This window comes from Tetrao urogallus, assembly GCF_951394365.1.
Source record: "Tetrao urogallus genome assembly, chromosome: 2".
Classification (NCBI taxonomy): domain Eukaryota; kingdom Metazoa; phylum Chordata; class Aves; order Galliformes; family Phasianidae; genus Tetrao; species Tetrao urogallus.
Genome location: NC_136814.1, coordinates 1,517,201 through 1,543,296, shown reverse-complemented (window position 1 = coordinate 1,543,296; position 26,096 = coordinate 1,517,201).

Here is a 26,096-nt window from a genome sequence, read left to right as displayed (position 1 = left end):
AGGGAGGCAACCAGCGATTTGTAATAAATGCTTATGAGTGCCTGAGGCTGCACTTAAACTTTAAAACATCTATTATTAAGTTGCAAAAAAACACTGTAATGGCCAATAGTGACCTCATAGGAATTTTAAACTGTGGTCTGCTCTTCTGCATTAAAAACAAAAAAATTGCCTGAAGTTAGAATTATGAGCAATGCTATTTTAACAGCTGCATTTTGATTATTAAAGTGTGTTTTACAACTGAATTACAATGCTTTTATGGACTCTAGGTATAAGATTTAGAAAGGTCATTAAACATAGTCGGTTTTGTCACAGTAGGTGTCATTGTATACAATGGACACTATACAATCTATTTTATGTTGCAGTACTTAGGATTTAAAATAGCACAGAGATGCGTTGTAGTTTGCTAAAGCATGTAGATTACGACAGAGCTTTTCAGGTATTTTGACAGTTTGCAGTCCAAAACGACTACTTTCATTATTTTTTTATTAATTTGACAAGAAGCCCTACAGATTTTCTGCGTATGAATGATCCATTTGTCTCAGAAATAATTAAAAATGCCAGCCTACAGCAACAAGACAACAGAAACACTTCTGGCAAATCGATGCTGAGAAATGCACTGCTTGTACGGTAGCCAACTGCTTAGTCCTGAGCCATTTTTACATTTTCTCAATCTGATAGAATATGGGCTCATTGACAGGAAGTATTGACCTGCCGCGTGGGCTAGGAAAACGTGGGACCTATAAATTGATTTACTGAGTGTGCTGTGTGCTCGGTGTGAGGTTTGCATCACTGCAAGTACAAATGCAGGCTGAGATGCTGCATTTTCTCCGTCAGCTAGGAGGGAGCCAGGCTGCAGATGCAAAGTTGAAATTTGCTCCCCTTTGACTCATCTGCTAGATTTGGAAATACTGAAATCTTTAATTTCCCTTTCATTAATTTGTCACGGTGTTATCACCGCAAAGAACCGAAGTACAAACAATCCACGACTACAGTTTCTGGGTGGCTGTATGTTAATGAGTGCAAAGGGAAAAACGATAAGTATAGAAACCTCAAAATATTTGACAAAATGTCACAAAGGATTGTATTTGCATGTAGTACCATGGGTAGGACATAATGATTAGTGTGCAGCGTGTTTCTGGCAGTACCTACTCTAGCTTATCCTGATAACATGTCGGCTGCACAGCTTTGAATATTGTATATGTTCTTTGAACATATCTTTGACTAGCGTAGCTGTCATTCTATTGAAAAATGTGGCTGCACAAATGACAATACCGCTTTAATTTTTTTTTAAAGAGAACGACTACTAAATAATTATTATCATGCTAATAACATTTGTATTCTTTTGTGTATAATTAAGATCTGCCTGTCTAAGTATGAAATAGGGTTGAAATCTTGAATAAGTCTGCTATCCTTAACCTATTTAGTAAATCAATTTTAATTTATTATTCTTTAGGTTAAATCATAACAATAGAATAGCGGTATGCAGAGAAAAAAAATCCACGATTTATGGCTGTAAACCTTCTTCAAAATGTTTAACAATAAGCAAAGCCCTGTGAAATTAAAAACTCTACCATTAAAAATGTAAGTGCTGAATAAAAAATGATTCAGCTATTTTCGTAGTCTGTGTTTTTGTTAATTACCATTAACATCTTTATTACTTAACATGATCACGTGATTTTATCTGCAAGCCCCCATAGATTTGTAATGTTTTGTGAAGGACTTTTCTTTGAACCCTGCACAGTTGTTTAAGAAGGGAGCACGGTACCGTAGTAAAACTGAACTCACACTGCAGTGGTGTTGTCGTATTTGTGTTTCTTATTTGAAATACAGTCAGGTGGGATTGCGTGGAAGATCTCTGGGAGAAAGTCTTTTCAAAGATGGACAGATGTTGGTGGCGGGTGGTTACAGCTTCAGTAAAACTTAATGCTCATCCCTAAAAATCAAGGAGAGACAGCATTTGTGGCTGATGGGAAGTATACTGATCCCTGCACATATGCAATGATGACAGAGCAAAGCTAGCAGTATCTGTCAGGGAAAATGAAACCACACCCTAGGAAGAAGTGCCTGGATGCAGAGCTGGGTGCTGGCTTAGGAGCTCACAGGTGTGCTGGCACTCGGGTTCATCATATTCCTTTGCATTCCAGTTCTGCGAGGAAAACAGGTTATATAGGACCTGCATTGGTTATGCTGCTGGGAGCTCTTCCGTGGCTATGGGGGAGGTAAAGAAATCTCCCAGATCTGCGTGTGGTATTTCCAGACCTTTCTGTTCTCTCAGATCGTTGACACCGGGTCTTGCAGCAGCACGTGAGGGGCAGCGGTGATGTGCAGACCTGCTGCTCCCTGCAGCTTTGCAGGTGCGATGATTTGCAGAAGCGATGTGCCTGTGCACTAGGTGAGGTTCTCAGCCCTTTTTAGGTGATGATATTAATATTCTTTCTGATCGACTGGCTTCCTTAGTGTTTTCTAGCTATGGCACTTCTGTTTAACAGTTGCATAAAAACAATAGTGATAAAGCAGCCCTCATTAAAGACTCATTGACCGATCCTTATCTGTTTTAAATTGGTGATCACTGCGGAGCTGCAGTGATTTACAGTAGTTGAGTATTAGATTCATGATGCCTTGAGAAAATGCAGGAGGAGCACAGCTTGCAAGTGTGGTTTTATTGTGGGGGAATATTCATTGGGGACAGTCTGTCATTGTTTCTATCTCAGTGCTGCTATTGCCAGACATTTTTCTGGTGCTAAAATACACTTTACGATATTTGGGAGCCTGGGATAGATGACCAGTTATGCAGAAACAGCAGTAGAGAGGACTGTAATTTGAACACCTCACTTTGTTGTGTTCCTTTATGAACCTTAGACACTGTTATTGTCTTATAATGGTGTTTTTTCTTTTAAAAGGCTGTTAACAAATGGACAGAATTGGTATTTTCTAAACTGTATTTTTCATTTGGTGTTTGGCCCAGAGTTTTTGTCAAATGACATCTTACAAGAAAGATGTGCTACTGTAGGCATCAGATGACCTTTTTGGATATGTCAAGTGGGCTCTGTTTGATCTCAGCCAGTGGTGCTGGGATCTGAGGGATCTATGGGTGGAATGACACATGGTGTAGCCCATTGCAAAACAAGGCATGACTCCAGATACAGGACATTCACTGAAACACAGGGTCAGCTTGTGAATATAGGTAAGCTGTGCGGAAACAGGAGCAAAATTTTTCTTAAGGTAAAGCTGTGAATATGCCAAAGCTAACATGGAATGCAACTGGTGTGTCCATGGGGAAGGAATTATCAGAAAATACGATTGTGAATTAGGGAGAGAGAGAAAAGGACACTTTTTAAGGAAAGTAGCATCTGGGGGGAAGTGTTACAATCTGTAATTTAACTAGTCATTCTTCTGCAAGACTGTAAAAAGTCGGATCATTCCAGCAATGATGGATTCAGCCCATGGTTCTGCGACATTCAACAAGCTTTGGCACAAGTAATTCCATACTTTCTTCTGCTCTACGCTTTATAAACTGAATGTTTGTTCTCAAGCTCTGTGACCTTTTTAGAAAAGAAATCTATTCCATCTTCACCTATAATCAGAGATAAAACCACAATAAAAAGAGTATATATAAGTAAGAAAAAAATTTGGGATTCCCCATGTGATTTGCTTTGTTTGTCTGGTCAAATAGTAGTAGATAACTTTCAACAGAGTGCCAAGTCTTCGTGGTGCCAGTTCTGGCTTTCGCCCTGTTTGACATCTTGGTGCATATTTTGATTGATTCAATATTTAAAAGAAGGCTGTCTTATTTTCTTATAACAGTATAACAAATTGCTATGCATCAAATAAATAATACTCTTTAAAAGTAATCCAGACTCTCTGGCCTTCAGCTGCACACTTCTTGAATCGCGTAATTAAAACGGATAGTCTGTGCTATACCCCTGGAAGGTTAATAAAGTGGGTCTCTGAATCAGAAAGGATAAAATTCCAAAGTTGAGGATTGTCTGTGTAGAATACAAAGCTAAAACAATCCCTTTTGTTTATATGAAAAGGATTCCAAGTCTAGCAGTTGTCTCATCTTTGCTGATACAACAATTGGAAGAGATTTCCAAAGCAGCCAGGTCTTAAGCCACTTAGGATCTAATCATGTCCCTTGATTTGCAGACAGCATTAGGTGGTCAGATCTCAGAAACATTGTGCAGCCAGAGTTGGGAAAGAATTGTGAGGTCTTAAAAATTATAATGAAAGAATTTTAAATTTTGACCCTTTTCCCTTCTTATAGAAAGATGATTTAGAATATGCCCAGTTGTTGTTCTTTTTTGAAGCCACAGCAACCTTCACTTAAAAAAAAAAAAAAAAAAAAAAAAAAAAAGTGAACATTTTTTACATCTGCTAACTTTCTTTTTGTGCAGTGCAAAGCCATTGCTTTCCCTGTCACAGTGAGGAAGATTCGGCTGGCCCCAGCAGCCAGGCAGGCCGCCGAAACCAGCTGATGATGGCTTTGATGGTATTGCTAACAGCCCAGCCCCAGCTAGGTGTCAAGCTGTCTAAACTGGCCTGATGTCATTAAAGTCAGTGGAGCTACACTGATTTATACCCCAGGCACTTCAGATCTTTGACAGAGATTCTGACTGCCTGTCCATATCACAGTTATTTATTTATTCATTTGCTTATTTTTGGTGAATTGTGCCTACTTTGCTGTTACTGTCCTCTAAAGCTGATCTAATATGCAGAAAAACTTGTCACCAATTCACCAGTTTAAGATTTGGTTAACGTAGGAATGAGTGCCTGATTTTTAAACCAGTTGATAATGTTTCATTGCAAATAATTTAACCCTACAAAGAGAAAATATGTAGTATAGCTTGGAAAGAAGCCATACAATGTGTAAGATAATTCTTATGTACTACGGAGAGAGCTTCACGCTGGTACATAACCAGCTTTCTCATTGCTCTGTCTTCAGGAAATGTTGCTTTGGAAATCAGCATCCACTGAGAGAAAGCAATTTCCCGTTCAACCCAATGTTTGTGTATTTCTGTGCATTATACAGTGCAGTTTAACTGAAGGTGCTGCTTTGGCAGAGGACACACATGGCCTTGCTTATCCTTGTGATCTGTAGATGCACTGAAACTTGTTTCTTATCCAACCAGTTAGCAGACCTCAGACAGCTGAGAAAAGTCTACCCCAGCTCCTGTATGAATGGCAGTCAGTATTATTCAGAAATAAGCCAGAAGCACAGTAGCATCTCTTGTCCCTTGACGCCAGCAGCTTTACCCACCTTCTCAATCAAGCAGTGAGCAAGTGGCATTCTCCAGCCAGGATACTTAAGAGCTGACTAGTCAGAGGTGAAAAGATAGGACTAGTCTGTGAACGCTGATGAGCATCTTTCTTCTTCTGTTGGCCCCTGGCCTCAGACTCACAGCAAACTGCCTTGCATGGAGGCACCACCTGTCTGTGGAAAGCTACCAGCAATCCAGGTTCCTTAATGCTAACCTTGTTGAAGGAGCCTGCTTATTTTTAAGCACTGAATTTAGATGTAACAAAATGGCGAGTGAGCCCGGTCTCCCCCAGAGGACAACTCAGTGTGCCTGCTTTAAGTCCTTCCTGAGCTGCCCAGGGGAAGGCAAAAAAACCCTAGAAATGCTATCCCAGTTATAGGTAAGAATCAAAACTGTGTATCAATGGCTATGTGGACAGCCAGAGAGAAAGTAGTTTTACCTATTTATATTATTCTGAATTTTTAAACTACAAGTTCAAGCAGAAATGGCCCTGGGTATGGGAAGCTGCTTTCATGAGTTTCAGACTCACCCACTCAGGCTTCTTTTTGGTTGGAAACCTGACCATTTGTACATAAATGTGTTGTCTTGTGGGCATCCAGGAACCTTCAGACGCTTGGACTGTATACTGTGTTGCCAGCTGAGAACAGCTTCTGTGCAATGTTAAATCCTGACCTGCATGTAGGAATGGGCTGGGAGGGCAGCAACTGACCCTACCCCAACCTGCAATAGAGGGAATGCTGTTAACTTGAATGGACAGTCTTGTCTCAGTGCTCATGAGAGTTGTACTCAAAGGATGATAGAAGAGCTTGGGCTGGAAGGGACCTTAAAGCCACCCCAGTTCCATCCTCTGCCATGGACTGGCTGCCCCCACCAGCTCAGGCTGCCCAGGGCCCATCCAACCTGGCCTTGGGCACCTCCAGGGATGAGGCACCCACAGCAATCTGGGTATCAGTGCCAAGGCCTCACCATATTCCCACAGTCAGGATTGCTTCCCAAGGCAGCAGAGCCATGTGTGCAAATGATGTTTGGTGTGCTAAGAGGTCTCCTCTGCCACCTATCTAACCCTTCTGCAGCCTGTGTGCTCTCATGACGCCCATCCACTCAGCAGCTGGGCAGTTCCCCACATGTGCCTTCCCAAGTGTCGGAATGTTCAACGAGCACAGTAAAGCAGCTGATCCCCAATTCCCCACAGCCTGTAACTTGCTGCAAACCACTGGCAGGGAAACATGCACCAGAGACATCTTCTTGTTGCTGGTAAGCATGGTCTCATCTGGTGCTGCTCTCCAGCTGGATCTTCAACATGTCAAACTAGTCAGAAACAGTTCTTTAAATGAGAGAAAAATGTTTCATGCCCGGAAATGAATGCAAACACTAAATCCATTTCCCTGGGCTCCTCTCTTCCCAATTCCTAACTGCTGAATTTATTCATGAAGCTCTGAACGCATCTTTGTCCACAGAGTGACTGCACTCTGCTGCTGAAGCAGAGCTGTTGTAAAATATTTTCACCTGCCTGTAGAAGTGTAAGGTACAGTATCCAAAATGGGCTTTGAATAAAAGGAAGGTTGGAAAATAGCTGCCAAATGACAACTCCCTCGAAGAAAATGATTTGTTTTCACAAAGTTGCTTTCAACTTTTCCTCTCTTGTTACCTTGACAATGATCAGCCAGAGCTGCTCACCCCAAATATTTGTACCGAGAGGCCTGAGGGAGATGCTGGAAATGCTCGTATGTCATTCAGTGCATGCATCTGTGATTTGCTTGTGTTCCCATCGAGTGTAGCTTCACTTGCAGGTAGAATTAATCCCAGAATAGCACTGTGAGATCAGAGCTAGAAGCAAACCACCAGATGAGCCGTTAAAAGGAGGAAATTATCCTATATGTGCAAAGATTGGGAAAGAATCAAGAGTTTTTGTTGGAATCCAATTTGTAACAGATTAATAAAAACACAGAAGAGTAACAAAAGGGATGGTTTAAAAAGTAAAAGAGAAGTAGCTAGTATTTACAATATTATGACAGCTTGTTCTTCACCAGCAGCTGAACCCATACAAATGACTTACTAGAGAGCCCTTTTGTGTCATACACTACAAAGGAAGCTGCTTGGTCTTTATTTGTCTTCTAAAGAAACCTGCCTATTTGTGAGGAAGCTGTAATTGAAAATGGGCAATCAGCAGGTTGGACAAAAGGAGAACAAGTGGATTTCAGTACCATTACCACCACATCAAGGCTGACAAACTCTGTTCCTTCTTCAGATTACTTCGGGGCAATGACTAAGTGACTAGATGTCCTTCAGAAAGGAAAGCTTATTTAACTAGGATGAAAGCTTTTGTAAGAAAATACACATCTTTAAACTCTAAATATAGAGAACGCAGATTTTGTGTGTCAGTCTGTAGTCATCTTCTGTGTGGGAACCTTGTTAAGTCCTAATTTCTGTATATTTCTGTAGAAAGCCTATGTTTCAGCTTATCTCTCAAGACAGCTGATCTCGCCTCTCTCCTCTGACAGCTTTTAACTATATGATATTCTTTAGATCTGTAATATCTCACCCTGTGTCTTCACTGGAGACTGAATATAGAATCCTTGAAGTCAAGAGCTTCTCTGCTGTGTTTCAAGTGTGTCCTGGGACGTTGCGTATGACTTTCCTGCACATGCCACTATCCTCATAATAATGGGAGGATAATAGGAATTATACTGCATGTCTGAGTAACTAGGTTATGTATCTGTTTTGTTTTTGGTTTTGGGTTTTATTTATTTATTTATTTATTCTGTTACCTGGCATCTCTCTGTCTGTCACATCTGCATTTTCTCTTTGTTGTTTATGGCAATTTCTCCATCTGTAGGCTTGACTTGTGCATTAATATTTCTTAGTAGAACTGCATCTTTCAGCACACTTACTCTATCATTGCCTGCACCTGTTTGTTTCCAATGTAAAATTTTAGACATCCTCCTACTCTTTTTGTGTCACCCTCTTTTCAAGCCAGAATGCCACAAATGATCTGAAGGGTATTGGGGGGGGGGGGGGAGGGAGAGGGGATGAAGGCTTTTTACTATTTAATAAGTTCTTTTTAACTCTTTTTTTCTGTAAAGATATTTTGGGGCCTCAAATCCTATTTCTGCTCTTTGAATACAATGTTATCTTTTGCTTTTGGTAATCACTGTCATTCTCATCTTCTGTAACTGTCCCATATAGCCAAAGTACCTGGAGAAGGGCATCCATTTCCATAGGGAACATTCAACTTCGTGGTCTTAGCAGAGCATTTGAGCAAGGAAATTAGGGGAGTGAGAAGCTGTAAGGATGACTGTTAATGACGTCTTAATTATTTTACAGTAGTATACTGGATTTTCAAAGTGTATTTGGGACGAGCACTCTTACTAAGAGGACTTGCAATCTAAATAAATAAGACAAGCGGAAGGCAGGCATAATCTAACCAAAATATAAAGAGTATATGTCATGTTAACTGCTTTTAAAAGAATCCCCAAACTATTTCCTTTCCTCATGACCAAGAAAGCATATTGCAAACAATATGCTGTGGTATTACTTCCCATATTTGCTTACTTGAAATCGTATGAAGGAGAGAAGGGAGAAGTAAGTTCTTTTTGCACTGCACGGGTGCCTGCTCCATCCTTCCCTCTTACTGTTTCCTTCTCTGAAGGACAAACGCAATGTGTGTGGGACAGTGTCAGTGGGCAGCTCCATCCGAAAGCTGCTGTTTGCCCCACACACAACAACTGGAGCAGCTAAAAGGCAGCATCTCAAACCCAAGTCCAACACTGAAACTTCAGGAGAGGTGTGAGTGATGCAGCATGATGGTGGTTTTGCAGAGTAAGAACATTCCTAACGAGAGGAAGTAGACAGAATTTAGATTTCTTAACCAATGTAGGCAGGGAACCACATTGTCTCCATAGACAGGGACAGTTCCTTTGTTGTCTTATGAAGAAAGTGAATTGCCAAGCTGCAGTTTGGCTGGCCAGTATATTTAAATATACCAAAAGGCATTCATATCTCCGAGGATTCTCCAAAGTGTATTTGATCTATTACTTTGCATGTGCAATGAAATGATAAATAACACAACAGATACAATGCTGCATAACAAATGCAGAAGTCTTTTCGCTTAATTTCTGCCTTGATGAGACACTAATCTATCTTTCAAAACATTTTCAAAGGTGTCCTCACAGACCTATCAGAATTCATAAGGTATTTCATTGTACTCTAGATTGCTGAAAACAGAATAGCGCATTATCACATAGCGCTACAGGTACTTGGAAGGTAAATACAGTGGGCAGCAGGTAACAGGATAAATAGATCTCTTTCCTCCCAGAAGTAGTCTCTCAGAAGTCAGAGGAATAAGACAAGTGTACTTGATTTCATGGAGCAATAGTACATCTCATGGAAAAGTAAAGCACAGCCATGCACTGCTCCAACTAGCTGTAAATAACGCTCAATAAGGTAATGTCTGTAGAATGCTTTGAAGGTGTAAAATTACTGTTTTTTTCACGTGACACTCTTCAAGATGGTATTTGTTGCCCCAGAATCATCAGCAGATATTACTCCTGTGAAGCAGGGAAGAATAAATGGTGTTAGAATCAAGTTTCAAGGGTACAAAATAAAAAGGTGAATTGTAAAAGGCTGCCTAAATGTTCTGGCTAATTTTTCTGCACAATCCCAGTCCTCTTTGAACCCTGTGCAGAGGTCCAACAAGTGCTAAGCAGCTTGAAAAATTAAACTGAATGCCATGCTCAAAATGCATTTTGGTATCGTTGTGATGAAAACTGTTTGCAGTAACGAGTTGTTTCGAAAATGTTAGATGCTTCTTGGTTCTTGGATCATATTGCATCCAAACCTACCATTTATTCCCTGTTTGTATCTGACTAATTAGACCTCTGGTTTTGACTGACATCATCAAGGAGATACCAAGCATTACAAAAATATTGAAGTAGATTCTGCTGTTATCAAATTAGTGTTGTTTACCTAGGATGCTTCTTTGGCCAATGGCCAGTTCTGGTCAACACCTTTGAGTGAGTCCTCAAGCTTCATGACTCCTGAGTCTTTTCAGTGGGGACTACCAGCTGATGGTCTGCTTACACAAGCAAACTCCAGAATTTTGCAGATCATCTTTGAACATAATGATGCTTAGGCTTTACTTTTTCAGTGGATGAAAGAAAGTTTCTATAAATATTGCTAGCTGACACTACCCAGAACAAACCTCGTGTACTGTACATCAGCTCTCAACAGAAGCTGGAATTTGAATTTGAAAAGAATTTGTAAATTATGTTGACAATTTGCATTCCATAAAAGTACTTCAGCTGTATTTTTGTGGCTTTCTAGGGGTTCTAGAAGTAAAATTCCTTCTGTCACTGCAAAGCGTTTTGCTGAATGCTCAGATATATTTAAGTATTGAGTCCATCCAATCCAATCCGGTTTATTAACAGTACCATGGCTTATTTCATCATTTTACCAGTAAAAATAATGACATGGGACAGAGGTTAGAGCCACAACAAGAATGACTGAAAAGGGGGCACAAGGCATTATTCTCTTCTACTAAGTAGCTCTGTGGATTCTATTACAAGGATTTAGTATATGGGTGAGCTTTAGGTTCCTGCATGTGTCATTTGGAGGTGATTCAGAAGGCTAACTCCCTTCTTCTAAAAGCCAGAACAAAAATTTTCACTTTTCAGCTTTTTCCCCAAAACTTGTTGGAACCAGCACCTTAGTAACAAATGTCTTGCAGCACATTTCTGATGGTGCTACCAAAAGTAGGATATGAAAGAATAATGCGTTTCTGGAGGCAGTTCCTTCTATTCTTGTGTTATGGCAATGCAAGTGAAAGGATTTTCTCCTGCTAATTACATAGAGATGTGCCCCATGGGTCTAGCAGGTGGGAGAAACTGTGCTGCCTGTGGGAGTGTGCACCTGTGCCCGTCTTGTTGTTAGTGTAAAGCAAGTTGCATGACTACAGCCATCAATAGCTGCTCTTGCAGGTGACAGGTAGAATCCTGGATTCTGGGTGAGCACAGGCTGCTCAATCCCTAGCGAGTTTCCTGCTCTGTCCTTTTCTGGAGTGGTGAGATGTGCAGATCTGCTTCCTGTGGGATGGGCAGAAGGCAGGCCTGTGTTCAGGGATATGTGGGAAGTGCTTCCCAGCCTCCCACTGCCTAAACAACGTTGATGTGAAAGCGTGATGCTCGGATATAGCTGTGGAAAGTCCCACTGATAAGGGTGCCTACTCCTGTCAGCATGCTTTTGAGTCTGCTCCGTCTTCAGAGGGGCAATGAGAAGAATCATTACTACATCAGTTAGCTTTTGTTCATATCTTGAGCTGAAGCCAACTTCCCTCAGGCTTAATTCATCATTTAGTAGTGCTGGAAACACCAAAGAGAGAAAGGAAGAGAAAAAAAAGTAGCCGCTTTCTGTGCCTGAAGTGATGAGATCCTTGCGTGCTCTGTGTAAAAAGAGGTGCTATAGCCCTCCTCCAGTTTTGTTTTTGTGTTCTATTGCTGATAATAACAAGAAAAGAAGATAGTTTGAGTCTGAGATGATATGATGTGTTTGCTATTGGTTCTTGCTTTTTTACTCTGCACCTTTACATCATACTTTTCTCATTTATTTCCATACATGTTAGAAGTAGGAAATAAGCTCATCTGGGGATTTCTTCTTATGTTGTTGTTATTGTTGTTTTAATTTTAAATGAGAATTGTAAATGCAAGGTATTTCTGCAATCCTTTAAAAATGTCCCTAATTCTCATCAGTTAGCGACAAAATGTGGGACAAATATCATGTAAAGGCTGGCCCTGACTTACCCTGCCTCTTCTGTTCTTTGCTAATTGAGGGAAGAAAAAGGCAGTTTATTTAAACAAAAGATAAGATGCATGTGTAATGATAAGGAGGCATGAAAAAAACTAAAGCTGGTAATGTTCTTTGTTTTCATAGACAATCATTTGATTTAAAGTAATTTTAGCCAAATATTTTTATTCTTTTTCATCATTGTTTTTGTAAGCTGTAATTCAAGTGTTATGAAATCTAATTATACAAGAAAGATTTGTCTAAATTCAAAGCAAAATCCCAAACATAATAATAAAATTGCTATACATCCCCAGCTCAACTCCTGTGAATATTAGTTCTCTGTTCAAATGGTCTCAATGGGATTCAGTTTTGACCTAGAAGAAGGTGGCAAAATGTATCATCCTGTAGTGATAAAACAATATGAGTACAAATGGACTCAATCCAGTTCTGATGTAAGTTGTAAACAATTAAAAGTACATGAGCTACAATGCCCAGAGCTGATAGCTGAGGACATTACTGCACGCTTGGGGTAACTCTGGGAACCAGAAAAACAATTGTTTCACAATAGGACATAAAAGCAACAGAAAATATTTGTCTCTGCAGAGCAGCACGCAGCCTTGCAGGGCCGTGTCATGCAGAGGATTTTTCAACGAGCCAGCGTGAGTGTGAGTGATGCATAATGGCAGCAGTGAATGGATTTCTGAATAGATTAGTAGGTGACGTCATGAAAAAAGGACTATTTATCACCATAATTTAACACAAGATGCAACACAATGGCTTGATGGATGCATTTTATGGTTTTCAGCCAATCATAATAATGGATCTATTGACTAAAGTTTTAGATGCCCTTTATATACCCTTCATGGATAAAAAAAGAACAACAAAAACAGAGAATGAAGAGGCTGAGAATATGTCAGAAAATTCTTGCCAGCGATGTTTTCAAAATTCAGCTTTTCTCTGCAGCAACCTTTTGACCTACAACTTCCCCAATTATTTTTAAAATGCCTAAAAGGCTGATTACGCTCCACAAAACATTTCAACTGAAAATTGGAGTAATATTCATAGTCACTCAGCCAGGGACCAGTATGAAATTTGTTTTTTCCCCTTATTGTCAGCTTTGGTGATGAGATCTTCATCACGGTGGCATGACGTTGCTCGTCGTGATGGTGCCAGCTGGGTGCTGCGCTCTGTGCAGGGCTTTGGGTGAGGGGTTGTTTGGGCACTGAGCAGGAGGCAGGGTGAGGGATCCTCTGCTGCTATGCTTCCTACATTTGATAGAGAAGAGTAAAATGTAGACCCAAACCCTGATCTCTTCCTTCTCCTGGGAGCTCCTTAACCACTCTTTTTGCTTTCTTCTTCTAACTTGTCTTTCAGGGGACTTTTTTATTGTCCTGCTGCCAAGTACAAGGAGAGGCAGCGGTGGTCCCCTCTCACCCTGGTGGTCACAGCAGTACCCTGAGAGCTGGGAGATGAAAGATTTCATTCATTTTGGGTGACACAGGCTTAGCAAACTCCCACTGGGAGTGGAAAATCTTGCACCTAGATGATGTCTCCTCAGGGATGTTCTTTGATCCGAGAGTCAAGAAGGGAGCTAAGCAGAGGATTGTCCTCCTTGGACTAAAAGCTTTATTTTTCTGTGTTGGAAAGCCCCCTCTCAACATGGGTGTGCTTGTATCCTATTCAGGCAAAACACTGAAATGCAAGTTCAATATCTGAGATGTTCAATTGCTTCGATGTTCTGCTTAACATGGATTGCTTGCCAAACCAAGACACGTTGGACAGTGCTTTCAAACAAAAACAAGAATAACTTTTGGGATTTCGTGTAAAGAACGTGTTTCTGGGCAACTCTGAATTAATTTGAAATTTAAAATATCTGTCCCTCATTGATGCATGCTGACAACACAAATATCCACCTGATTCTTCATCTCAAGATATTGTGCTTCCAAGAAAGAGATAATGAAAAAAGGAAGTAGGCTAACAGCTCTGTGACTGCCTCCAAGTTGGATGAATGCAAGAATGCTGCTGATGACTTGTTATTCTTGGCCCCTCTAACTTAAATGTGGTCATTTTAATTGAGCTTCTTGATGGTAGCATGTTGTATTTTTTCTTCTTAGTTTGTTGTGGCTGAAATACCTAGAACTGTGTTTATCCTGAAGTCATGCTTTCTGCTTCCTTGTTTTTTGTGGTGCAGACTGACTTCACAGTGGCTGAGGTCAACCCAAAGAGCTTTTTGGCTCTTCTGGGGAGAATCCATGTCCAGGAGGACTGGGGAAGAACCAGGAAGTTCTCTTAGTCTTCACATTTGCAGCACTTGGGAAGTGGGCAGAGAAAAGAAATGCCCATGGGGAGCTATGTAGTTTTACACATGACGGAGCAGTACAAACCACTTCTTCACCTGAACTTTAGAAATCTCTCCACTAAGCTGATGGAATATAGGAAGACTGAACTTCCTATTTAATTTCATATAAACTAGCCTAAAAAATGACTTCAAGCTGACTAGGATTTAATTTTCAGTGCTAACCTTCAATTAATTTGTAACTTTTTTGGCACCCAGTTTGCTGGAAATGGCTGTAATTATGTTGTTTTCTGAACGGTGCATTCATTCAGGCCGTACTCAGTAAGACTATTTATACAGCTGGGAAAAAATAATGGTATTTAGGGGGATGGGGGAATGTTAATGGGAAACTTATTGAAAAATTCTGAATTATCGGTTTTGAAAAAATATCTTATTAACTCTCATTTGGTATTTTAAACCAAATGTTTAGTTCTTAATGTTAAGAGAACTTGGGATAATTTTGTTGTCTTCTTTAACAAGAAATCCATGATCAGCTTCCCTATGGTTACTTTTTATGCATCTTTGAGACTAGCACAATTACATACTTGCTGCAGAACCCCATGTTGCTCTTCGGTGTGGGGTTTTATAATGATAGTGTTGCTTCTTAATTGATCTGCATAGCAGGGTCCGAGTTCTGCTAGAGGAGAATTATTCAGATATTTGAGAGGATGAGAACATACAGAGTGAGTACGTTACCTTTATTTTAGAAAAAAAAAAAAAAAAAAGCAATAAAAGTCTGCTGGAAGACTCTGTTGTTTTAATGCACAGTAAAATGTGTGTTTGCCTGCACTGTAAAATACTGCATGTTTTCGAACTGAATGGATTCACTTTTTGGTTTTCCTTCACATTTTCTGTAAGTTTAAAAGCTACTGAGGTTTTTCAGCATTCCTTTTTGTTTTTTAGGCATTAAAGGTGTTTCTATGCATGTGTATGCGTGTGTCTCCTCTCGTCTTTAAACCCAGAGGATGCTCCCTGCTGATATTTATAGTGTCTCCTTTGAGTGTTTTTCTAGCTGAAGGCACACTTTATGAAGACGGCAATTTGATTGTATTTCTAACCATATACTTGACATAGGTCTAAGGGCAGTAATATTTGTATATAGTCTTAACAACCACAGTTTAGAATCAGAAGCGATACAAAAAGCTTAGAACTGTCATTAGGTATTGAATTTTTAGCTATTTCTGCATTTCTAAGAAGGAAGGCTTTTTAATGGTTGGGTGCCAGTTTCCCTCTCAGGAAGACCTAGTTGTAATAATCCCAAATTCTCAGTGCAGCCTCTGGGCTCCTCCAGGCTCTCTTTCTGCAGGGATAGCCACTGAAGGTTGTTGCTCCATCCCCCCATAGCTCAGGGGGAGTTCCCAAGGGGGCTTTTCAAGTTACAGGTTGCTTCTGGACAAGTAGAGAGGACTAGCATGTGATTGTCTCAGAGATGAAATGCTCTCTGCTAGTTTCCAAGGCCACAGTAATACGTACACATAGCATCATCATAGAATCACAGATGGCTCGAGTTGGAAGGGACCTCAAAGATCATCAAACTCCAACCCCCCTGCAGTAGGCAGGGCTGCTGACTTCTGTATCTAATACTAGACCAAGCTGCCCAGGGCCCCATCATACCTGGCCTTCAACACCTCCAGGGACAGGGCATCCACAACCTCTCTGGACAGCCTGTGTCAGCATCTCACTACGCTCTTGGTAAAGAACTTCCCCTTGATATCCAACCTAAATCTTCCCTCTTTCAACTTAAAACCATTTCTTCTTGTTCTGCCAATACACACAGCAGGTTTCCATATGCAAAGCATGGTTACTCTAATGATGATCAGTAAAAACCATTTGCTGTAAGGCAAAAGATAGAGGCCAAGTCTGAACGGGTCTAAATGACACACATTTTCTGGGTAACCTCTCTATAAAACGCTGATATTCACACACCTCTACACCTGAGCAAACAGCATGATGGGTGATAAACTATGCATTATTTCCAAGAAATACGGCACAATGCTTTTTTTTTTTTTTTTTTTTTTTTTTTTTTTTTTTTTTTTTTTGGCCAACTAAAAGAAGGTTACAAATGAAAATACAAATGAATGTAGGCTATATTTGGAAACTCCTGATCCTGTAATACTTTGGAAATTGAAGTGACTCATGAAACCTTGGAGAATACTGCAAAGTTTCAGCAGCATTCTGGGCTGTTGTGGGGCTGCAGAACCACGTGCTCTGCTTCCCCTCAATGCATACCTGGGGCTTAGGAAAGTGTTGAGAGAAGGCAGGTTTTTGGTTGCCCGAAGTGTCTTCCTGTTAGTATAATTAAGCTTGAATAAGAGGGAGAATTTAGTTAATTGCATGTTGCCCAGAGAAGCTGTGGGTGTTCCATCCCTGAAGGTTCTCAAGGCCAGGCTGGATGGGGTTCTGGCATCCTGATTTGAGTGGGAGGGCAACCAGTTCACAGCAGGAGTTGGGGCTGGGTTGCCTTTGAGGTCCATTCCAATCCAACCCATTTTGTGATTCCGTGTCTGTGGTACGGTCAGAATTTTGACAGAATCATCAGGTTGGTGTGGGACAGAGATGGTCTGACAGCCTCTTGTACCTACAGCAACTTGCCCATGACTACATCTGCGTGGGTTTCAAAAATCCCAAAAGATTTTCCAACACAGACTCTCTGGGCAGCCTGGTCCAACATCCAGCCTCCCTAGGGTGGCCAATCCCACCACCCTGCTGGCAGTGCTGTGCCCAATGCAGCCTGGGTGCTGCGGGCTTTACTTACAGACTGCGTACCAGTGGTGGACAGGAATGAACAGGTGCACATTGGACTTGAAAGTTTACTATTTCATACTTAATTTTTGTGGCATCAGGCAATCAATCAGGAGTCATTAACATGTATGTGCATAAGCTGATCTCCTAAAGAGCATGTTTACTTCTTTTTAATTGCTTTCGACATTTTATTTTGACTTTTTCAGGTAGCTGCGTAAGTAGTGTAAAGGAACAAGAAAATCCTGCAGGGGCAGTGTAAACAAATTTCCCACTTTTTGTGAGATCCCTGCCTGTAGATTTATGGCACAAGTATTACTTCCATTGAAAACGAAGTTCACAGGCTAGAATCTTTTTTTTTTTTTCCATGTATTTTTGTGCCAAGCTGCAATTGGAACACACTGGGCTTACCTCCTACTGCTGATGTTCACACTGCGTCTTAAAATTATTGTTTGACTTATTCATGTCATTTGTCCTCAGAAAGGAATTTCATTGTTTCTAAAACTACAGTAGTCAGAGTGAAAAAGCCTGAGAGATTATATTGGTTTGACATACACCTTTTTATGTGGAGCACAGACTTACTTCTGAAAGAAACAGAAACATTTTAAGATGGCTCCCACTACATGAGTATGAAATCAGAGAGGTGTTAAATTTATTATGTTTTTCTGACTGAGGAAACTTGGTTTTGAGCAGAAACTGCACTACCTGAATAAATACTTGTCACACAGGAGAGTCAGCGTGGAGCTAAAAATGCTTTGTGCACAGAGGATTGTACCAATTTCTGCTTCTCTTCTCTGTATTACAGACTACCCATCACATCACACCGGCGGAAGGGTGAAGCTGTGGGCCACTGAGCACCGATTTCTCTCAGTACCACAATTATGGAGACACCTGTGCTTAATAACATTGTGCTGTGCTACCTTGCAAATTGCAGGACGGCGGCCCGGTGCAAGATGCGCAGATGGCCGTCGCCTCCCCTGCAGGCAGCCCCCGCCTCCAGCTTAGCTCCACGCCTCTCCAGGAGGTGCTCCGAGCTCAGTGTTCCCCACATCCCCTCCTGCAGTGCCCTCTGAATTCTTTCAGGTACTTCTGACCCTCACAGCGTGTGTATCCGTGACCAAAAAATGACAAAAAACCTGCACTTCCTTTTTCTCTGCTCGGGTCTCAAAGTTTGACCCATTCCTTTGCAGTCTGTTTTTGCAGTCTCTGCCTGTTGTTTCGGGCATGCTACTCAAATTACATGTATTCCAGTTATTATTTCCATCATTTAGTATGAATTTTACAGGGATGTTGTTTTTAGCTTCCTTACCCTGCCACATGTGTTAACTATAGAGAAACTGTTCTTCTTGTGGAAGAAATTATATACCAAAACTACCCAGTAAAAAGCCTGTTTTATGGCGCTTATAAAATTAATGCCAAAAATGTATAGTAAAGCTTGTTTTTTTGACATTAATGGCTTGTTATTTAACGTGTTATGCTCTTGTAGTGCCTGGAAAATAGCACTTAGATGTTCAGGCATGGTCTTGAATTCGCACCCAAGGATTCAAAAGTTTAAGGGGTGTTAAGTGAAGAGTGAGGGACAAAGTACACAGGTTAATAACCCATAAAATGAATGAGAAGTGAAATAGATACCTGTTTTGTAGCTGTCTTTTTTTAAAATTATTATTATTATTTTTTTAAGAGCCACATCTGCTGTGTAGGACACTGTTCAGGTGATCCTGGTGCATAGCTGAGCAGTGGAGGCCAACCCTTCAATTTGCCCTCATGGTTCTTTGTTAAGTGAGTGTGTTCTTTGCACTTTTCTCTCTCACTGTGTGTGCAACAGGACAGAGCTCACATGCTGACCATCCTGATCCATATTAGCAACCAGAATGCCTCTTGATAAAAAGGATAGTCCCACTGAAGTTGTAGAATCATATCACAGAATCATAGAATGGCCTGGGTTGAAAAGGACCCAGTGCTCATCCAGTTTCAACCCCCCTGCCATGTGCAGGGTCACCAACTACCAGACCAGGCTGCCCAGAGCCACATCCAGCCTGGCCTTGAATGCCTGCAGGGATGGGGCATCCACAGCCTCCTTGGGCAACCTGTTCCAGTGCCTCACCACCCTCTGAGTGAAAAAAAAAAAAAAAAAAAGTCACAGAGATGAAATTCTCAGAGATGAAATCCAGAGCCCTTCTAGGCATTCATTAACAGGGATCATCAAACGAAAAATATTTCAGTAAGTAATTTAGTATTTTGGGAATCTAAGGAAAGATGACAATCCGAATGCATTTAAGAACACGTGCTCAGCATGGATTCCGTTGTGAAAGTTTCAGTGTGGGTATTTCTGCTGGTCAGCTGTGATGCAGGCTCTGTGGTGCTCCACAGGAGGCCTCTGAGTGACAGTGCAGTGATTTCTTACGTCTGCTATACCTAAGCAGTGAGCATTTTAGGGGGAGCATCTCAGATACAGAAAAGCTGTTTTGAAATGTGATATTACTTCTGTTTGTCACATTCCTTTAACTCCTCAGTCCAAGGGAACTGGCTGGTTGGCCTCAGACAAAGGTACAGAACTTACAATGAATGGATTAGAAAAATTTCTAGGAGGCCTTGGCATAATTTACAGACACATATATGGGGGTGTCTCACTCAAAACAGAGGAAGAGGGTTTTTGTGGAGGTCAGAAACCCCATGTCTGACTGGGCTGGGTGATACAGTTTTCATTTTTATTTCTGTCATTGTTCCAGGGTTAAACATTTCTTGTCTTAAACCTCAGACCAGGTAATTGCAGAATGAAATAAGCAAGAAACTTTTTGAAGCAGTTCATTTGTGTGAAGCTGGAACAAAAGCCTGCTGAACGTGATTAGCAGACAAGCACAGTTGTCAAAGTAGCTTGATCAATGCAACTTAACATAGGAAACTCATCTCTGCATTGTATATCTGCATCACCTGCACACCTGCATACAGGCAGTGGATTTGTTGTGCAGGCAGATGTTGGTCATGTCACTGTCCCTGTCTCCCAGGCTGCACGGAGCAAGGTGACTCACCTCCACATCCATCAGCACGGGATTTTCTTGCACTTACCTAGCATCTGACCCATTGAGGCTGTATGGCATGCTTATAGCCAGTGTTTCCATTCACAGGAGCATGGGATAATGTGCTTTGTGTCTTTAATGCAGCCTTTTTTATAGCCTAGTGCTGAAGAGGGCTGTTACATGTTCTTGGGGTAGGAGGCAAAGCCATTTAATTGAAGCTGTGATGGCTATTGAGATGCCTTTGAGTGCTGCTTGTGTTTAAAAGGGCCAAACAAGCTTTGGCTCACCTACACCGCCTGATGGGACAGATGTCCTCTGCTGTGGGTGTCTCCTTCCATTCAGAAAACATTTTAACCCTTCTGTTTTGGGGTGATTTTTGAGGAGCTCCTTTGTTCACAGAGAACTGAAGAAAATGGCTTTTCTCAGAAACGTTCTGGTTTTCTGAGGCACATCCACTTTAAACAAAAGAAAACATAAATACAGATGTGACTGTCATCACTTTAAAGTATTGTATAAGTGGTTAAATTTAATCACAAAGAGACAACCGGCTAATGGCTTTAGTGGAATTCATAAAATCCCATAAAATAGAAAAGTTAAATTTTGTCATATAATGTGAATCAGTTATAGCCACCAACGCAGCTTCCTTTTCCTCCTGAATAAATTCTAAACAGTCCTTAGAAAATGAATTACCAGTCTGCAAATCAGGATGGCATATTTTTCAGCTATAAAACTAAAAGTACTTTCAGATCACTTAGCTAAAAAAAGGAAAATAATAAGGAAAAGAAAAAAAAGGCAGCAACTTTGTTGTTACTGTGTTTCTGTCAATAGTATTGGATGCTTGGTTGTGGCTCCGTTTTAGCAGTTTGACCTTGTTTAGATCAACCTGAATCACATCGACAGACCTCCCTTACAATTTCCCCACCCATCACAGAAAGCGCATACCCTGCATGAGTGTATCCAGCTGGAGATGTGCCAATAGAAGTAATTACGTGATGAAACTATTTAACTTTGACTAAAATACTCTCACCAGGTTCTTTCAAACCGTGTGTCTTATATCTTGTTGAAGCAATTTTATATCATGCCTTTAAAGTACAGTAATGGCCACTTGCATTGACAGAATCCTCGTAAAAGAAGAAGACCGAGACCTTGCTCATGAAGTGCTATTGATTTTCTGAGTTCCTGCTAGAGTTGCCAAAGATACAACACTGTTGTTAGGGAGAGAAGATACTTTGGCCTTCAATATCACAGGAGGGTTCCTGTGTAAGCACAGGCGTCAATGGGTTTCAGTGATAAATAATGCATTTTGGTGATAACTGCCCATATAATTTTGTCAGTTTTCTATGACTCAGCATTTGCTCTTGCCAAGCGTTTCTTTTCCGTCACCACCGGCTGCTGAAGTTTGAGCTAATTGCAAGTGCTATTTATATTTGAAAGGGCCATTTGCATTATGGCAAAAAGCTAAACTTTCAGTTTATCTTAGGCAATGGTTGGTTGTAATCTGTGGGAAAACTGCAGGCACCCTCAGCGTGCTCCCTGTGATGTTTCCCAAGGTAAGGCACTGTGATCGGAGCACATGCCCTGCTTTGGGCAGATATTGGTCATGCCTTTGGACCGCCGAGCTGACACTGAGAGAAAAGCTGATCTCTGGTGGTTTATGGCACAGGGTAAGGTTCTCAACCCCAGTCCTTCCTGCCCAGCTCTGTTTGCTGCCCGCTCCGTGGGACAAATTACACATGGAAAGTCTTTGGGCATCCTTGGCTTCTGTGCCGGTGAAGCTGTTTGCTTACCCAGCTGCCCTTGGTTACATGAACTGTGCCCACAAACCTTGTCTCTTTCGTGTCCTCGTATGTCCAGCCATATATCAGTACTACAGGATTGCTTCACCCCGAACAACCAAGGAAATACAGTTTGAACCTAATGCTGTACTTTCTAATGGTGTCCTCTAAATGTGTTAACTTGTAGGCATTACAATTAAATCTTAATGGTTTTGCTTTTGTGCATATCACATTATTGTAGCCAATAGATAATTATTATTTATCAGTAGGGGGAAAAAAGGGCTGGCTTGGAAAATTACAGCTATGGTAATTAGTTTTTGATGACATTAACCAATTAATATAATTTTATGTTTTCTATTTTGAGATTGAGGCAAGGTTGTCTTTATTTTCATTCCTATTCCAATGTTTGAGTCAATGTCCTTCAGAAGGGGCTGATATTGAGTGCCCTGGAGGGTGCCTTTATCACCAGGCAACGGGGGAGACAGTGCTGCAAAGAAATCACACAGCACCATTTTCCTCCCGCTCCCTGAAGTCTGCCCCTGTTCAGAATGGCAGAAATCAGCTTTCAGCCCTCCTGCCCGCTCCGTTTCCACTCAGGGAGAGGGGAAAAACCCAAACCCTGAAAAGAGATTATAGAGGAGAGAAATATTGCTCACTTGCATCTCTGACTGCACAGAAGTCTCTGTATTCAGGTGTCTGAATACAGCAGGACTTGAGCAGTGGGGAAGAGGAAGAGCCCACCTCTCCCCATCTTATGGCCTGTGCAGTTTTACATTAGTGTCCACCATTTTGCTTACTCACAGAGAAGGATTAACATCCCGGCCAGCCAAGCAAGCAAAACTGGCTTACTAAGGCTATGTTTTGGGGGCTTTGGTCATGTTCTCCCAGATTTGAAGAAAAAAGTTCTTACCAGTGTCACTGAGGGATGTGGTTTAGTGATACACTTGGAAGATCAGGCTTGATGATCTTGATCAGGAAGGTTGGGCTTGATGGGTCTTTTCCAACCTAAATGGTTCTATGAGTCCATGTCCTAAAACCACTCATAGTTGTTCAATATGTGTGCTTTGTGCCTTCCTGCTTCAGTTTACTCCTGTTTAGAGTGTACAAAAGAAATTCAGTTGTGTCTGTGCATTTGTGCATCCCCGGCAAATAAGTCCAATGCAGATGAATTTCCTTCGAGGCTGAATGTGAGAGGGGTAATGTAAGAAAATCAGTATGAAAAATTTTCCTGGCCAATGGCATGGGAGGTTGGAAGAAGATGATCTCTAAGGTTCCTTCCAACCTAAACCATTCTATGATCCTACAATTTTCTGAAATACCTCAAAAGACCCCGAGGGGCCTTTGTTCTTTTGCAGCAAACTGCAAGAGCATCATTTCTTGCACTTTTCAGCCCACAGAAGGCTTTTCTGCCACAGGTCTGATCTTCTTTTCTGGTAGGTCACACTCCTTTAAGAAGTTAGCAATACAAAGTAGTGGCTGCAGATTATATGCAACATGAGGGTAGTCAGGCAAACCCTATCTGTCTTTCTGTCTTGTTAACTGTCATCTTAATTTTCCTTTCTCTTTTCCCAAAAGGCTTCTTTTTTTTTTTTTTTTCTTTTTTCTTTTTTTTTTTTTAAATCTTACTTTCCATGTTTTAAACAGCATAATGCAGAAACTGATGTGACCTCTATTGGCGTTTGTATTTGCCTCTTGAACACACACCTTATAAAGCAAAACTATACACAGATATACTTTTGACAGCAACTAATATTTTGGCCCACCTTACTGCCTTGAGGATGCCTGGGAAGTTTTAAATGGCAATGAACTGCAAGAGAAAAGGAAATCAAAGAGCCACTTACTCCCTTAGAAAGACATCGTTTTACCCTTACCTTTTGGTATTTTCTATCTGCTTTGGCTGAGAAAATATTTAAAAATGTTTATAAACACCAGGAATTTTCTTATAGTTTTACATTGACATCACCAGGAGTGTCTAAGCTGGGGACCAGGGCAAGGGGGTTGAAGATGACCTTTCCGAAGAAAACCTTTGTTCTGTGTAAATCACCTCGTATAACAGAAAAGCAAAAGACAGGATGTGTTTTTTGAAAAGGCTACGTGCAGTGACACAGTGGAAGGATAAATTCTCTGTTTTGAGCGTTTTGTGGCTCTACATATGCTAAAACCTGTAGTCTCAGTAATTAAACTTCCAGTCCCTTCCTGGGTCATATTGTGCTATATTATTCTTTTAACTTTATTGTGATTGATTTGTGTCAACTTTAACTATACTCACTGAGGGAGTCAATAAATAAAGATCAATGGGTTTTTATTTCTTCTGGTTCTTTATTAGAAAGAATGGATTGGTTAGATAATACAAACAGTAGCGATGACATGGCTTCCCTCTACATTTTCTGCTTTGAAACGGGCAAAATCTTTTTGAAAATCACATTAGAACAGCCAGAGTTTCTTGCATTCTCTCATATTCTGATGGTTCTCGAGGACTGATGCTTTAAACGCCCAAAACTTAAAGTAGCATGCAGTACAAATGTTCTTCCCCACAAAACTGAACAGCTGTTTGTATTGAGGACTTCTTGCTGGCTGTATGGATCTTGAGTGCCGTTCAATTAATACCCATATTTCAGTGCAGGGTACCTATTGATCCCATTATAGAACAGAAATCGCACGTCTGGGAGTACCCCAAAACATGGGCATGTTTCTGGTCCCCAGGCATCCCCCAGCTGTGGGACTGAGACAAAAAAATGCAGCAAACTCCTTCCACTGAAACAGAGAGAATAAGCCCTGCCAGCTGGCCACCTGCAAAATGACAAATGGGTTTGGTTTGTGTATCATTCACACCATCCCCTTTCGCGTGCCGGGGAATCCGTGTGGTCTTTATGCTCTGCTTCTTCTATGTACTCCCTCAGCAGGCTTGCATCAGAGGCATAGCTATTAGGGACAAGTACCCAGGAAATAACTAAAGGGAGAATCTGGGGCCATGTGGACTTGCTGGCACAGCTTTGCTGTTGAGGTGCTGGCCCGGTGGCCGTGGGAGATGGATGCATCTCGGCAGGAAAGTGGCCTGAAGCTGAAATCCACTGCACGGTTCTGAGAGTACTCTTGCATTCCCACAGTGTGTGGATACTGAAACACCAATGCAAAATACACTGGGAAGTAGGTCGGAGTGTCAGAGGAGTTATTATCAGTAACCTGTTTCTCATAAAAACATAGCGAGGAAAAAACCATCTTGTTCCCAAGATTTATAGCAACTTGACTCCATGTGACAGGTGATTGAAAGCTTCCCTGCCATGCATATTACACTTTGGGTGGTGACCCCTCAGTGTATATCTCCATTTAAGTCCTTCAGTACTGAGCTGAATGGAAGCAGAGTGGCCAGGAGCTGTAAGCTCCTTTTTTTTATGAAAATCTTTCATCCGGACAGATAACACAAAGTGCATTCACAAGATTACTTGAGTGCCCTGTCCTTGAACGTGAATCCAAGAATTGAAAGGGATCAAAAATCAGCTCTCAACTAGGAGAAGTGGGTTACATCACAAGTCTGCATCTGGAATCTCCTGCAACACCAACTCCATCCACATCCCCAAGCTATGGCATGGAAGCAGCTCTCCAACACAGTTCCTCCACAGTATTTGACAAAGGGCTTATGATCTATGTTTATATCTGTTATAAATTCTTTTCAGGAATTATATGAAGGTCTCTTGCTTTCCTTTTCTAAGCTGTTTGGTTTTGTTGTTGCTTTCCTTGCTTAGCTGCATGCCCAGAGCATAGCCACATGGTGCTCATCTCCTGGCTGTGCCTCATCCCACCTGGACCCCTACCTACACTGGGGGCCAACCTCGTGCTTCAGAAACCCCTCCAATTTAATTCCATCTTTGTGTGGTTTTCCCACGAGACTGGCGCAAACCTGAACTGAGCAAATTAAGGGAATTCTTAATTGAGGCATAAAAATGCGAGACCCGAGTCTTAGAGCAACAAAAGTACTGCTTTTAAAGCCTTAATTTATTTTACTTCTATTATTGAAGCAAACCTGTAAAGACACAATATAGACTAATTCTGTGATTTTTATAGTCACAGTTTTATTAAAAGTTGTTATATTTTATTAGATAAGGGATCCATTTGAATGCTGTGGGCCTCATCTTGTAGCTTTCACTCAGGTAGCTCTCCATTTGAGAGCTTTCTGGCTTTTTTGGAGACCAGTACA